The sequence below is a fragment of the Chinchilla lanigera genome, unplaced genomic scaffold, assembly GCF_000276665.1.
Source record: "Chinchilla lanigera isolate Chin_1 unplaced genomic scaffold, ChiLan1.0 scaffold00015, whole genome shotgun sequence".
Classification (NCBI taxonomy): Eukaryota; Metazoa; Chordata; class Mammalia; order Rodentia; family Chinchillidae; genus Chinchilla; species Chinchilla lanigera.
The window spans coordinates 7,012,824-7,029,758 of NW_004955416.1; positions in this window are offsets into that span (position 1 = coordinate 7,012,824).

Here is a 16,935-nt window from a genome sequence, read left to right on the forward strand (position 1 = left end):
AATGCTGGAATAAAAAGAAGAAGAAAGGAAAAAAAATTTTTTAAATGAGGGTTGAGGGGAAGGGGAAAAATGATGTAGCATGTACATGTGCCAGTGGCTCGCAATGCTTGTAATCACTGTGTACTGCACACATATACTGATGAAAATTTTTAATAAAAAGTGTAGACCTTGGGGCTGGGGATTTAGCTCAGCGGCACAGCGCCTGCCTGACAAGCACAAGGTCGTGAGTTCAACTCCCGGTACCGGAAAAAAAACAAAAACAAAAAAAAAAAAGTGTAGACCTAGTAAAATAGGCCTAGTTGACTTATAAGATTATATCTGAGAATAAATTCCTCAATGAGAAAAATGGTATTGTTTATGATCAATCAGGAATAAAGGTCGCTCGGGGTACAATGAAATCAAGAGTTTACATCAAAAGTCATGGTTAAATTTTGATGCTAACAACGAAAATCCTAACTCACAATTATGTGTGATTATGGTGATCTACTGTTAACATGTAATTAAGGTGCATAATAGAGGTTAATGGCTTTTGGCCCTTGGAACAGAGATGTGTGTGCATGTATGCACGTGCACGTGCACGTGCGTGTGTGTGTGTGCACCCCAAAACACATCTGCCTGGCCCTGGCCCTGGCCCTGGCCCTGGCCCTGGCCCTGAAAGGAAATGGCTCCCCAGTCCCTTCCCTTCCCACACCACAGGGCCTTCAGCAAGTCCTCGGCAGCACTTACGGTAGAATAGAGCCCTCAGCACACAGCACTGGCACTTACGGTAGAATAGAGCCCTCAGCACACAGCACTGGCACTTACGGTAGAATAGAGCCCTCAGCACACAGCACTGGCATCTGCTTGGAGCAGCCTTGGTCACTGCCCCAAGTACAGAGCTGCCACAGGAAGGCCAGCAAGCAAAACTTATCCTATGCTCCTCAGCGGCCAGGGGGATGCTAAGGGCCTGAATGGACACTCTTGCAGGTACCTCCAAAGATCATCTTGTCAAAAATGTTGGAGCCCCATGCATCCTTTCCTCAGACAGAGCGCCATTTAATTTATTAGGCTTAATTGGCATTAGGTTTGAATTAGGGCCAAGGGTCTTATTAAGGTTAGGGCTAATGAAATTACAGCTGTGATTACTCTGGAGCAATTAGGCTTTGCAGTTCCTGGAAGGTGTGACGGCTAAAACACAGTCACTACTTCCTCCTCGCCTGAGTTGCAATCCCAGCTCTACCTCTCCTTTTCTGACTGAAGATAAATTTACAGGCTCCCTGTTAAAAGATAATTTTAAAGGTGAAATTAACCTCTCATTACCCATATTAAAGATCTGTTTAACTTTTTAGTAATAAGGAAACCAGATAGATGTTACAACACATTCAGAGGAGAAGCCACCAAACAAGACACTTTTTTTTTTCAGACATGGCAAAATGTTTAATGTCTGTAGGTGTACCTCACCCTCACGTTCCCACTATGGTTCCACGGCCTCCACAAACTGTCACACCGCTGAACTGGCAGTACCGCAGGAACCCTGGGCACGTTCTTTCAGCAGGGTTTGGAAACCATCACGCTCCTAGTCCCCTTGATCTGGAAATCAGCAGGTGATGTCTTTCCACAGCATGCTCAGGAGCCAACACTACCATCCTACAGGACTCCTGAGCTCTTCTGTTCTCGGTTGGCCCGGGCCGGGCGCTGTGCAGCCGCAGGTAGGGTAGCGGACACAGGAGAGGTAGCGCCCATCGCAGTGAGGAGCTGCGTGAAGGCCGAGAAGGCCTTGTAGCCAGTGTCAGCTAGCTGCTTGCCCGTTGCCATGGTGTTCCCTGGGTGCTGCCTCCCCCTGCATCCAACCGAAGCCTCCCTCCACCAGCAGCGTCTCTCCCAGTGATCTGCACAACTTCCTAGGACGACCCAAAACCACACCCACAACGAAATACATGGGGATGGCCACCCGGGAAAAACCCCAAATGCCTCTGCTATTGGTGTGGAAAGTGGCCCTTCTCCCCCTCGCCTTGGCCTCTAAGGACTCACTTCCAACCTAAGGAAGCAAACTGGCGCCCCCTAAACAGACGCATTTATAGATCAGGAATTTGAAATGAGTCTGTTAATGGAAGCAAAACTGACTTTCCCACAGAAGCAGCAGGAGCTGTCCCTCCGCTGAGCAGTCATCTGTCCACAGACAAAAATAATAGGCACCGCCTCCCATTCTCTACAACCTAGAGAGTCCGTGGGAGGCTGGAATCAGCTGACCCTAAAGGACGTGAACCAAAGACACAGTTTTCCATCAGAAACATCACTAATCCTTGCTTGCTTGCTTTCCTTTTACTTTCTCCTGTGGGTATTTTTTAGTCTTTCTTTTCTCCCACTGTTCTTTTTTCCTTACTCCACATTTCCTTAAATCCTTCCATGCCTCCATTTCCACATCTTTAAGTGGGGGATGTCATCAAAGCGCCTACCTCACTGTCACAGGGAGGAGTGAAGAACCTAATTCATCATGATTACACCGCAGTCGCCTGGGTTGGAGTTGGCTGTTACCTTTCCTCACCAGGCGGATTCGTCCTACAGAAGCAGAGCACACAGGGGCATGGGTTAGTGCCGGGCTTGTGGGAGACACTGAGAGCCTTACTGAGGGAAGTGCTCCTTGGGCTGCCTCTGAGCTGCCTGGGTTTAGGGTCAGCTCCGATGAAGGAAGGCAGAGAATGGCACTGGCGGGTTTGGGTTCAGGTTGACAGGAGCAAGGTCTCAGGCCTGGAGTCTCCTGAGTCAGTGGGAGAGGGTCAGCTCTGGTGAAGACACTCGGGAAGGCCAGGGAAGCGTGTGTCCCAGAAGCCTGGATGCCCAGAGAGAGAATAATGGCTCTGAAGCCTGTCTACACACCCCCGGGCCGAACCTGTGACTCTTCCCATTAGTGAGTCAACAAGTATCTGAGCTCCAGGGACTTCTGCCCAACTCTCAGGACGAACTGTGGGATTTAAATCCACCCCAGTCCCTTGAGAGACAGCACGAGACCCCTGGAGGGGAGTCAGAAGGCCTCAGTTTGCCCTGGGCCCTCCCGCTGTGGGACTCACACCTTACCCTCCACACAGTATTTACCCCAAGGCTGTTTCTGGGTTTCAAGTTTCAATTGATGTAAAGGGCTCATAGTGAACACTCAACCAGTTCACTGATATTTTTCCACTGTCATGTTGAGGACACAGACTAGGTTATTAAAGTCATTTCCACTTTTTCTTGCCAGTACTAGGATCGACCCCAGGGCCTTTGCAGTGAGTTACATCCCCAGGCCCATTTTTATTTTTTCATTTGAGACAGGGTGTTCCTGCATTGCCCAGGGTAATTGCCATCCTCCTTGCCTCAGATTCCCAGAGTTCTAGGATTACAAGAATGAGCCATCACTCCCAGCTCTGCTTCCAAATTCCTGGGAACTACTCTTTCTCTCCCCATCAGCCCCTGAAGAAGTTTCCAGGAGGCCCATGCGTGTTGGTGATGAGCTCTGGCGCGCGGAGGAGCTGGCCGAGGCCCGCGCGCCTTCTCTCCGGGGCCTGCCTGCGATGTTCCTCGTGGCCGGCAGGGGACGCCGTGGCCTCGCCGGCTGCCCCTTAAAGCTTGCCTGGTCCTTTAACTTGTTCGACCCAGCGAACCGAACAGCAACCAGGACTGTGGTCCCATCTTTCAAAACTACGTCGAACGCAGGCCGGGGTTTTCTGTGCCACTGGGAGATTATCCTTCCGTGATCCACTGAACAAGGACTAAACGCAGGCCCACCGGTGCCCAGCACGATCTGGGTGCCACGCCGTCTCCCATGGCGGCTTTTTCTCAGATCCCAGCTCACTCCAGTTGACCGAGCAATGTGTAAGAGCCAGGCTCTTTCCTAGGTGCTTTACCTACATTCTCTCTTGAGTCCTCGTAACCGTCCTGAGAGGTGCGTGATGCTTTCTGTTCATTACCCACCTGGGCCACTGAGGCACCAGGAAGTGACCTGACTCACCTCCCTTCGCGCACGTGGCTCGGGGTAGAAACTTGAACCTGGGTGGAGATCCACAGGTCAGTGGGTGCTGGCTGGGACAGCCCTGGCGGGGGCAGGTCTTTCAGATGTCCAGAATGGTGGTGGGGAGTGGGGAGGGAGGGCACAAAAGAGGCCAGCTGTGGGCGGAGTAGGAAAACCTGGAACTTGGCTCTCTCTCCACAGGTCTTCTTCCCTCCTTCCCCTCGGTGCACAGTCCCAGCCCGCCCCATCCTCCCGGCGGAACCCTGCTCCTCAGCCCTCAGTCGTTGCCTTGTAGGCCCCAACCAGCACTCCTGGGTGTTTCTGAAGGAGGGTCACTTTAGTGTCTCTGAGCCTCCCTCTTCTCACCGGCAAAATGGGAAGATGGTCTCATGCTGGTGCGATCAGTTAAGTGAGGTAGTGTATATAATGAGGTGGGCGCCAAAAAACCGCCAGGGTTCAGGGTCCTTTTTCCTTCCTACTCACGCAGTACCCTGAGCATAAGTATTGCATCCCATCCCACTCCACCCTTGTCCCTCCATAACCTCAGTGAGCTGTGTAGGTCCTGTAGCTACAGCACCCTGATGCGTTCATCATGTGAGTCCTGCACCCTCCCTCCACGGAGGCCGCTTAGGCAATGCTGGACAAAGAAGAGACATGTGAGTTCTCAGCTATGGGGGCGTACGTCCAAGGCCCCATAACCAGCCCAGAGGCCAGCCCTGTCGGAGTCGGGTGGGGCATGTGAAAGCGTGGGTGGGCTTGAAGAGACTCTCCCCTTCCACCCATGACTTCCTTCCTTGCTGAGGCCCCCATGGCGATGTGTGGGGAACTGAAGCCAAGTGGGCAGTTCAAATGGTCCCTGCCAGCCTGGAGATCTGGAGCTGGAGGGCTGCATCCTCTTCCTGCCTCCCTCCACTTTCATGGACTTCGTTGGGTGATGATGATTAGGGGATCCCAAATTTAAAATGTCCTGCCTGGAAGGCAAGGACAGGAAATTATATAGTCAAGAGCTTCCACACAAAATACACAGGTGTCCGGTATTGTGAAATAGGAAGAAAATGTTCGGATAGGGAGGGGAACAAGGGAGGGAGGAAGGGGAAAGGAAAAAAAGAGAGAGAGAAAAGAAACAAAATACACATGTCCTAACTCCCAAAAGCAACGTCTCTTGGCCTCTTGTCATTCATCCCGGGAAGCCCAGCCCACCTGGGTGATGGGTGCAGATTTGTGTGGGGAAACCTAGACATGAGGAATGGACGCCCGTCTGATGACAGCCACAGCCCGGGAACAACGTCAGTGAGTCACTGGCTTTGTGAGTCACAACATCCAGCCAAAGACACCTGTGCGATCTTCCTAGCACAACTTTTACCTTCTAATTATTCACAATGAGACAGCTGTGTGGGGCCCAGAGAGGGAAAGCGACTCAACCATGGTCCCAAAACTCAGCAGTGACAAAGCAGAGGCTGGAAGGCCTGAGCTGCAGGCCCCACGCCATCAGAAAGTCCCGCCAGGCTGGGGCACCACGAGGGAGGGAGTATGGCCTAGACGGTGTCCTGGCAGGTGGGCTGGTGGGTCAGCCTCGGTCTGCTGGGGAAGGGAAGAGCTTGGGGCACCCTCACACCCCAGGCGCCAGCCCTGGATCACAGGCGGCTTCCTGCTTGGCCCTCGTCCAAGGCCATTTCACAATGGAGGGAAGAGCTGGGCTCAGAGCGCAAGCTGCCACTCAGTCCCGTGGGGAGAAGGAGCGAGGCCCTGCTGGGGGCTTGGGGTGAGAACTGCAGAAGGGAGATGGGGTGTGGAGACTCCATGCCAGACCCCTGAGCTGGACATGAGGGCGGCCGCTGTGCGTCCTCAGGAGTCGGCTGGGCTGCGGCAGGGCATTCTGGGAACAGGGGCCAGGTCGCCTTCTTTTATCCTGACATGCCAGGGCCTGGGTGAACCAGCTGAAATGCACGAACCATCAGAAACTGTGCCTTATGATGGGGTTCATTCCAAGGTCTGCTTTAAGGGATTTATTCTTAAAATAAGAGGCAGTGGGTAAGGAAGCAAAGCTTCCTGTCTCTAAGGGCTGTGTGTGTGTGAGAGAGAGAGAGAGAGAGACAGAGAGAGAGACAGAGAGAGAGAGAGAAAGAGAGAGAGAGAGACTGGGGATGAACCCAGAGCCCTCACACTTGATTTTTTTAATAGAGAGACAGGATCTGATTAAATTGCCCAGTTACCCAGACTGGGTTTGAATTTGTAACCTTCTTGCCTCAGCCTCCCAAAATGCTGGGATTACAGGCACGTGCCACCATGGCTGGCTCCTATTATAAATCTTGAAGAGGAGACAGAACAGAGAGGTGAGTTGTCAGACCACAGGACAAAGCACTGAGAGGCCAGGGCCCGCATTCTCGCCACTGCACTGGGGGAATCTTCACTTTGGACAGTGCCTCAGGGAAGAGAAGGGACTGAGGGGGCCCAGAGGGTGGGGGTAGGTGGGGGAACGTGGCTCTGAGAGAGGATGGGACCGGAAGATGGATCAGGAAAGAAGAGGCACATTCAGGGACAGGACCTTGTTAGATCAGGAGGTAGGAGTGGCGGTGAGCTTTGAGGCTGACGATGGGTCTGGACTATGACCATTTGCACTTGGGGCATCATTGGAAAAAAGTAACGCAGTAAGACCTAGATGCTTATGCATCCTCCTCATAGGGGTAGGAGCACAGACAGTCCAGAGGAGCGTTCGCGGTTTGGGAAAAGATGAACTGTTCCAGCACAGGTGGTAGGCTGGCGCAAAGACTGTCTGGGTGTGGCGTCTCCTCCAGTCTCGAGTGGCGCTGTTGATCTTCCCTGGTGATGAGGTTGAGGCGGCATTTATGACAGTGAAGCTCCTTTTGGAGGGTTTATCCTTAGATACATAAGGAAGTTCAGAGAAACCCTGTGTTTGCTGCCCTCAGGGGCCCTCACTGTGAAGTGATCTGGACCCTAACACAGTACATTTGGGGTGTCAGACCTGAACTCCTTCACTAGCGATAGTTAACACCTGGCACAGCTTGGAATAGACTATTAGCCAGTCAACCACCATGGGAATTCCCATGTCAAGTCCACAGGCCCTGCCACTTCCACGGAGTTCCCATGACCGTATCAGGGGCTGGTCTCCTATCTCTCTAGGACTTGAGGTGTGCTGAGAGGCCCTGGGACAGGTGCAACCTGGCAGGAATGCAGGTAGAAGCCCAAAGGAGCTGCGCTTTTTCTGAGGCCAGATTTAGGGTTAGTGCTAAGAGCAGTGCCCGCGAGGCAGCGATGTGAGGAAAGGCCCCAGCCTCCCAGTGCCCTCTTTTTCTCTTCTGAAACTCTCCACTTTTGCCCCACAGGCCTCAGCAGCCCCCGGGGAAGAAAAGCCCATCTTATCTCCATGGGCGCACTGTCCACCACTTCCTAAGGCTCACGCTGCTCTCTGCCCTCCACCAGACTTCCGCTCTTTCAAAAGGAGCCACAATCCCAGGCTCTCGGAGGCAGCTTCAAGACTGGGTGGAGGGTGAAGGGTGGAAGGGTGGGTGCAAGGGTGTGGTAGAAGGAACATGCTGTTCTCTATCATCCTCCGATCCACAAGGCTGCACTCTGCCAGGTCTAAAGTAGGTGACAAGCAAAGGGAGAGACGAAGAACAAGGCCAGCCCAGCCCATGTTGGTGATTCTAACTGCTCCTAAAAGGAGGTAGACTCGGGCTTGCAAGAAGAGGGTGGGTGTCGGTTGGCCTGGGTGAGCACTGGCAGTCAGTAGAGAAGACGCCAAGCTCTGTTTACGGTCATGGCCATTGGCGCTGGGAGCTGCAGAGCCAGAGTCTTAACCATACAGCAGACTGGAAGCAGAGAGAATCAAGGGTAGAAGGAGAGACGTGGATAGGCTGAAAGAGGGGCTTCATTTTCAAGAAGGGCTCAGCCAGGCCAGATGCCTTCCTCACCCCCAGTGCAGTCATTTCTCTGGCAAGGGGCACTTTATGAGCAACAGCTTCATGGGACTCTCTACAGGTCCGCAAGTTCCTCTTCTCAAAAACACATACTGCCTCACAGGAGGTACAGACTGATGTATCCGAGGAGAGCCCTGCTGGGACCACGTTGAAAAGAGGGACTTGGAAAGGAGAAAGAATTTAGAAAAATTGAGGCTAGCAGGCAGGAGAACTTGGGAGGCGAGAGACAGGGCAGGAGAAGGGGTTAGAGTGCATGTGACTTAGAGAAAGGGTTGCAAAGTGGCCTCTTCCGCTGTCCATTCTGATATCAATTCTCTGACACCAACCTAGGCACCCCGCAATTCAATCCAGGGCCATTTCTGACACTAACAATGCAAAGAGCATCATATCCCAGAAGCTGAAGGGCAAAGTCCCCAAGAAGATTGCCCTTGTCCAGACATCAGATGCAGATAAGGTCCTTGATCTATTTGTACTTCATCTGACTACGAATTTGAAGGTTCTCACTGTTCCCCTTAAGATGTGATAGTTTGCTCAAATGACTCACCAAAGTTACCATAAGCACTGCACTTACAATTACAGTTCTGTTATAAAATCTGACTCATGAACGCCAAAGGGAGTACATTGGCTGGTGGTGGGAGCAGGGCTTGTAGAGCTGATGCCTTCTGTCTGTGGAGTAAAGTGCCCTACCGTGTTTACCAACTGGGGAGCTATGTTTCTATGTCCAGAGTGTTACGTGGGGTTTCATCTCATGAGTGTGACTGATGGCTCACGTGATGAACTCAATCTATTGCCCTTTTCTGTCCGGAATATGGTAGGGTAAGAACATTACCAGCCCTCGGATCACATGCTTGGTCTTTCTGGCTTGGCCACAGTCTGAGGGCCACCATGAGTCACCTCATTAGCATAAACACAGGTATGGTGGAAAGGGTCTCCTTATGAACAAGACACTCCCAGCACTCAGGAAATGCCAAGGGTGTTTGACGCTCTGTGCCTGCAAAGGTGAACAATGCATCAAATGCATCTCCCCTTCTACTCCCTTCCCTGATCACCCCAGTGGGAAGTAACCCTGCCCTGAATTCTAAAAGTTCTTTGAATCAGTCTCCTACCAAGTCCCTACCGCCCCATAGGGACCAGGAGGCATTCATATTGCCAAAGATTGAGTGCATTTTAGAAAGTATCCTGCAGATTGGAATGAACAGTTCCTTCAGGAGAAAAGCAGAGGTGATGAGAACAGAAATACAGGAAGTGATGGATTTATAAGTCAGAAATTGAGTGGAGTTCCAAAAGTAGGCCCCAAAGTATAACAGAGTGACATACTGAACTGATGACCTAAAGCTGCAGCTCAAAGCCTCTGACCTCTGCACCTGTGATCTCTGCCTTTTCTCTCCATCCTCTCTCTCCCAAAAGTACAGAGAGGAACCTTCTCTCAAGTTCCCTTATCTACCTAAAGACCAGATCTGACAAAGAGGAATGAAACTGCATTCAGTCTTTCCATTGAAATTTCATTCAGCAGGGAAGACAAAACTCCTATCACATAGGAAGTCACTGAAAATCAAACACTGCACTGGGAGCCCAGAGGAACTTGGCCCCCTGGCCATAGTCTGTTCTTCAGTTTATCCATTTCCTTTAAATATCTTTTATTGCTACAGATAACTCCTCTCCCCCTCCACCAGTTCTCCCTCTCCTATGAAAAGGATATTTAAGCCTCAACCATCTGGCCCCTTGCATTTCTTATTTTGTGTGTTCCCCGTATGCACATGCATATTAATCAGTGTGTGTGCTTTTTCTCCTGTTAATCTGCCTATTGTTGATTTTAGCTGACTCAATTATCAAGCTTTCAGAGGAAGGGTTTAAACTTCCCTGTCATGGCAGTGGGAGAAGTCACCCCATTCCTGAGGAAATGCGGGCAGACGAAAAGGAGTGGAGACAACCCCTTCATGATCTTGGTGGAAGCCTACATTCTTTCCTATCTTTAATTCTCCCAGACTTTTCATCCAGAAGCAGGAGGCATCCCCCAATCTGTGTCAGCACCAAGGTCCCCAGGACTCTGTCTTCCTTGCTCCAACTCAGCCTGGTGAGACATTCCACCCAGTTCAAATGCATCTCCCCTTCTACACCCTTCCCTGATCACCGCAGTGGGAAGTAACCCTGCCCTGAATTCTAAAAGTTCTTTGAATCAGTCTCCTACCGCCCCATAGGGACTAGGAGGCATTCATATTGCCGTTCACATTCTTATCTCCCAGTTTAGGAATGGAGAAGCCTGGCTCCCAAAATCCTAAGCACTTGCCTTACTCCTTTGTGCTTCATTCCAAACAACCAGCGCTGTGTTTGGATAGTATTTCTGAGCTCTATGCAGACACGCTTATTGCCAGTAGCCCTTCTCTGTCTCTGAAGAGCTTGATGTTTTCTCTCACAGGGTCTTGATCTCTTTGAACAGAATGTGAATGTCTATCTTTTGAACAAAGTGTGAATGTCTGCCCTACCAGACTGTAAGCTCCTCTAGGACAAGGGCATGTGTCTGTTCTAAGCCTAGTGCATCCTGAAAAGTAGTGGAGTACATGTGACGTGTGCAGAAGACAGTGTCACCATTCTCACACTTAGGAAAATCAAGAGAGCAGGGAGATAAGAAGGGAAAAATGAGACAGAAGGAAGAACTTAACCATGGCTGGTGTTCCCACAGGATCTTGGGCCTCCAGGCTCTCTTGCCAGAGGACTCTGCTCCAGATAGGTGCTCTGCTGGCAAGCAGGTGACAGCGGGGTGAGAAGTCAGAGAAGCATGAAAAAATAGATGGGTAGCATTAGTCACACCACCTTCTGGGGACGGGCATAGCTGCAAAGGGCTGCCTGGGAAAAGAGTGGCAGCTTTCCCCTTGAATGGCTTCCAGCCCCTCTGACAGCCCCAGGTCAGTGTCCAAGCCCTAGTGAGCTGAGGTCTACTTGCCAAGTCCCCCACTGCTGGCAGAGGTTGGGGAAGGTCTAGTAGGAGACCCAGAGTGCCACACCTTGGAGATGAGACTTCCTTCTGCCTCTCCCTGGTCCCATGACTTGGAAAGAACTGTTCAGGACAGCTGTAACCAGACAAGAAGAGGGACACAATGCCCAGGTCTCTAGTGGCCTCTGAAGCTGCCCCGTCCATGACAGCACCTTGGCCTCCCCTTGCAGGTCCATCTGAGGCAGGTGTTTGTCCATCAGATTGGATTGCAAGTTGCCTGAACTTCCCATAGCTGGCTACCTTCCCACTCCCCTGTTGCTCATGCTACCCATGGAGAAGCCACAGTTTAGGAATGGAGAAGGCTTGCTCCCAAGAAATAGTTAACGTGCTCCCCTCTTCTAGGCCCCATGCACCTGCAGGCTGCGGTGTGGTTTCCCACAGCTGCAGCTGGTGCAGCAGCAACCCCCTCCGTCCCAGGGAACCTGAGAGGCCCCAGGGCCTGAGGCACGGGGAGGGGCTCCTCGACCTCTTGTCAGCAGCAAGGGTGGCACAGGCAGGTCTTGTAGCCCTCTGCCCAGGAGTGCTCTGGTTGAGTGACCAGTCTGGGTTCTAGGTCTGACCCCAAAGGTGGGGGGATTCAGACCTGAGCCATATGGAAGGTTGCTGAGAAGGGAACTAGCACAGCCCTGTCCACCACGAGGCTCTGATGACAGCTGGAAGAAGCTGACCAGCCTCTGGAGTGTGGGCTTGGCTTCCCCCGAGGTGGCAAGTGGTAAGTGTGAGAAGTGTGGGAAGGACAGGAAGGAAGAGGAGGAAGTGAGGCTTGGCAGGACAGGCTTTTGCTGGGCAAGACAGCCTTGAACTCACGATGCTAAGACCCTGGCAGGACCCATTCTCTGTCTATCCTAGAAACGGGCAGGTGACTACAGAGCCCTGGTAAATGCCCAGCTGCCCTCTGGGCCCAACACATGGGATCAGTGGCACTTCAGAGGCCATAATGATATAGGGGGAATAAACATAACTCCCAACCTGCTAGAGGTCAGATACACCAAGTTTGTGTTCCCCAAGATTGAAGAATGAATTCTAAGGAACAACAGAGGGTAAGAGAAGGAAAAATTTATTGAGGGAGTTCTTGAGAGATAGGAGAGGACTTGAAAGTGAGTTACCAATGAACCCACTTCTCAAAGGAAGCTTTATAGAGCAAAATCACGAGATGGGTACAAAATCACAAGTTAGGTAAAATATGGCTCAAAATGTGATCAAAGCTGGGCCTGGTGGTGCACGCCCGTAACCCCAGCATTAGGGAGGCTGAGGCAGGAGAATCACTGCTAGTTTGAGGCCAGCCTGAACTACATCATGAACTCAAGGCCAGCCTGAACTATACAGTGAGACCCAGTCTCAAAGAAGAAGGAGGAGGAGGAGGAGGAGGAAGAGAAGGAAAAGAAAAAGAAAAAAACTATGATCAACCAATAAGATTACAAGTATAGCTGCTTAGGTAATATTGATCCAATGGGGAAGCAGGTCACATAGCAAGTGCACATAGAAAGAACAAAGGCTTTCTTTTAGGAAGGAGTGGATCAGGAGGTCCTGGTCACCCACCTGGGTGACTGATGTCTATCTAGACATTTTTGGACCAGGTGATACCAGTTGGTGATACCAATTATAGTATACTCTTCAATTTTTTCCTTATCTCTTGGGGAGGCATGTAGGCCTGGTCATTTTACCTATGTCTTGAGGCCCAGCCTTCAATAGATTCTTCTCCAGCCACATCTCCAGCCACAGCTGTGATGTGTTCTCATCCTCTGCACTGACTCTCACAGCCCTGTCTGACTGCCTATACGATTTCTACCTACTTCAGCTGTGTATAGAGCTGGGAGCTACCCTGCCTGGATGTCTACCTGGACAGCAGTAGCTGGGTCCAGAAGCTCAGCCTACCCTAACGCTCTGTCCGTGTCTCCACCCCTGGGCTGCTGAGCACATGCTTAGATGGAAGGGGAGCATCTGTCTGATGGCTCTGTCGGGGTCACAGCCTGGGGAGGGGTGCTCGCTTGGGTCCAGAGTCAAAGCCTAGGAATATGGAGGGGTGGAAATCAGGAATCTGATAGGCAGGGCTCTAGTTCATCTCACCCCAGCTCCAGGCAAACTGATTCCATTCAGCATTTTCCTGGCCAGATCCCTGTGACCAGGCCCCTGTGACGTAGGCTCATGGCTTAGGAGCCTCTAGTCTGCAGAAAACCCCCACTGCCTCCTCAGAGATGCCTCTGCGTGGCTACCCACAGGAGCCCCTGGGTCGGATGTGGGGAGGAGGGGAAGGGATAGTTCGGTCCCACTCCTTGGCTGCGGGAGAGGCCGATGGTGAGGTGGCAGTCAGGGCCGGAGGAGGCAGGAAACACGCTGGGCAGGCACTGGCAAGCATCCTTCTTGGCTCCCACAGAACCTGACACTCCCATAACTGATGCCAAGCACCGGGCCAGTGCCAGAAGTCCTTTGTGTGCTCCAGACCATGCCTGGCTTCACAATGGTGCCACAGGCCTGGTCCAGCACAGCTCTTGGGAGTTTGGGTCCAACGCTCTGCAAGGAAAAGCTCTGAGCTCCTCTGACACAGGCTGTGTGAGGAGGGGGCTCTGCCTGCGCTGGTTATTCACGGCTGCATGGTTGTTATTACATCATCTTTGCATTCATCCATTATGCTCCAACCCCTTGTATCTAAAAAAAATCACAGGATTTTCTGTTGGGAGAGAACTGCACCCCATGTACATGGTGCACCATCTGATTGTCTCCTGGCTCTCAGAGTCGCTCGTTTTGACAATTTTATATCACCATGGACCCTGCATCAAGCTGACTTTCTCCATTTTGGGGTCAGGAATCTTCCTGTTCACACACTTACCTCACATTGCACTCGGCTAACATGGGGTGAGCACCTACTGTGAGGGATCGTGAAGACGCTGGGAACTCACGGGTGAATAAACTAGCCCCTGCCTTGTTGAGCTGACAGGCCACGCCCCACACATCACAGCCCCTGGCGAGATGGGTTCTTCTCCTGGCCCAGCCGCGACTACTAAACACTTTCAGTTTCTGTTTGGTCTCCCTGTAAAGTCCAGCCAGGCTTGAACTCCTGACCCTCCTACCTCAGCCTCCCAAATGCTGGCATTACGAGTGTGAATACCATGCCCATCTCACTTTGTTTCTGGAAAGAAAGGCTTTAAAGTATTCAGAAGATGAGAACTTCCTAAATAGGACTGTGACTTTTTTCATACATATCTATTTTTTAAAATATGTATGTGGTTCAAATATAAAATGGAATAAAAAGCTCAGTGAAAAGTTTTCCTCCTTTTTTTCCCCTTGACACTCCCAACTTCTCACAGTTTCATTGTTGCTGTTGTTATTATTTGTATGTTTCTGTTGTTCTAGGGATGGATTCTAGGGCCTCTCAAATTCTAGGGGAGTGCTCTATCACTGAGCCGTATCCCCAGCCCTGTTTTCAACTTCTGATTAAAAAATGTTTCTATCCTTCAAGTCCATCTTTATGTAAATATATTTTCTTAGTTTTCTTCTTTAGTGTTCAAAAAGTAGTTAGCTTTACTACAATCATGTATGTTCTTGCCAATATGTCCTGGGGATTATTCCATATCTACACATAAAGTCTCTCTCTCTCTCTCTCTCTCCCCCCCCCTCATTTTTTATTTACATGTGTGTTCCACTAGGCCACCTGGGTTCCCCTTGTTTACAGTACAAAGTGTTCCTTGTTCTAAACCAGTTCTCTGTTCCTGGTGCTATACCAGTTGCTGGGGGGGGGGGGGCCTCTAGCCCTTTGCCCCCAGACAGTCCCTTCAGATGTGCTCAGGCAATTTTGCAGGCTGGGCTGGGGATCCATTTGTTTGTACTTTAGATGGATCCTGCAAATGCTTATGCCACTCTTGTTCCCACCAGGGTGTATGAAAATGCCTGTTTTCCCATCAGGCTATTTTTCTTGTTTGTTTGTTGAGACAGGGTCTCCCTGTGTTGTGCAGGCTGCTTTTGAACTCCTGAGCTCAAGTGTTCTTCCCTCCGCAGCCTCCTAAGTAGCTAGGACTTCCCAACCTGGTTGATCTTTTTCAGATAGGGTCTTGCTAAGCTGCCCAGACTGGCCTCAGACTTACCAACCTCCTGCCTCAGGCTCCCTAGTAGTTAGAACAGGTGTGCACCACAGGTCCTGGCTCAAGCTGGTATTTTTAAAGAGAATGGAAAACAGTAATATCAGGGCCCTGAAGAAGAGAGGGAGGAGGAAAGTAAGCGCAGAACAGAGGCCCAGAGCGCACAGGGTGCCAGCTGGTTGCCTGCAACCTTGCCTATGATGGTGCAACAAGCTGAGGACTATGCGTCTTCTGGCCACGGTGTCTTATTTGTGTTAGGAACAGCAGCTCTCACCGCTGATAAATGGAGTCTCTTCCTCCAGAAGCAAGAGACTCCAGGAGGAGAATCTTCGAGGGAAGCCTGAGATCGAGAGCTTAGTTGTATGGGGGGGTGTGCATGTGAGGCTGGGTCTTAGTCCCCTGGGCTCTATCAGACTAGCAAAGGTGGGTGACTTTCTTCACAATTTGGAGGCCAGAAAGCCCAGGATCAAGGCACTGGCAGATTGGTGTCTGGTGAGCGCCTATTTCTTGGATCTTGCTATAAGTTCAGATGGTGGAAGTGCCCTTTTGTTAGTGCTCTTTTATCAGTGCCTCTTTTACAGGGGCACTAACACCACTCATGAGAGCTCTGCCTTCATGACCAGGTCACCTGCTAAGAGCCCCAGCTCCAAACATAGTCACCTCAGGGGTAAGAATTTCAACATATAATTTTTCAGGAAGGGTATGAAATGTTCAGAATTAAGCAGGGTGGTATAAAATGTGCAGATTCATCCAGGCACAACAGCTGAAGCTTACAATCACAGAATGCAGGAGGATGAGGCAGAAGGATCACAAGTTGATCTTCTGTGTCTCAAAAAAAAAAAAAAAATAAGATCGCAGATCACAATACCCAGCAAAAAAGGAAAGTGAATGTGAACATTACAACATGGCAGATTTTCATGAGACCCAGGGAAGAGAACTGACAGTGTCTCGTGCTACCTTAGGCTGGAAGGGATGGTGAAAACTCTCCAAGCAGAAGTCCAGAAAGGCTGTCCCTTCATTCATGCGGCAGACGCCGAGCTCCAGCTGTGTGCCCAAAGAGGATAAGACAAGAAACTCACGCTTGTGGAGGTTTAAATAAGGAGAAAGACAGTGAAGAAGCAAGTGTCCCAATCAATAAGGATTTCCAACAGTAAGGGGAAGGGAAAGAATGTGGTGAGGAGGGTGGGAATGAGGAAGTCCTCTGTGAGCACTGATGCTCCCTGCAGGAGAAGCAGCGACCCTTCCACAGATCTGGGACAGAGAGGTCTGAGGAGAGGCACGAGGGGGACAAACACCTAAGGGGGAAGGTGGGCAGTGGAGAAGGCGTCAGCAAAGCTAGGGAGGGTGCTGGATTAGGGAGGCCCTCGGGGGCAGGGAATTTGGATTGTATTCTAGAGATAATGTGGGGGGGAGTCACAAAGACTGCACGGTACATGATCCCATTTGTGTGGGACACCCAACCCGGGCAAATCCAAGGGCAGAAAGCAGTAGTAGTTGCCTAAGGTTGAGGGTGGGGTGGAGATAGGGAGGGACTTACACATGGGTTGGAGAATGGGAACGATGGACCCTGGCTTTCTTTTGGGGGATGAGAAAAACATCCTCAGTTGATTGTGTTGAGGTTTGCACAACCCTTTAAATATACCCCCCAAAATCATTGAACTGTATACTTCAGATGGCTGAATTATACAGTATGAAAATCATGTTATTTTAAGAAAGGATAATGGGAAGCCGTTGGAGTTGATTTAATCACTCAGACCATGGTGGGAGAATAAATGCCAGGGAGGCCATGACAGGGGTCAGGCAAGGGCTGGTGGGGTGTTGGTGGGGAAGATGGCTTTGTGATGGAAGCCAGTGAGGTCAGACGAATGCAGTTCGAAGTCAGAGTCTGATGATGAACTGGATGCACCAGGTGGGAGAGGAAGATGCATCCAGGCCGCTGCACTGCAAAGGAAAAGACGGCGGGAAGAG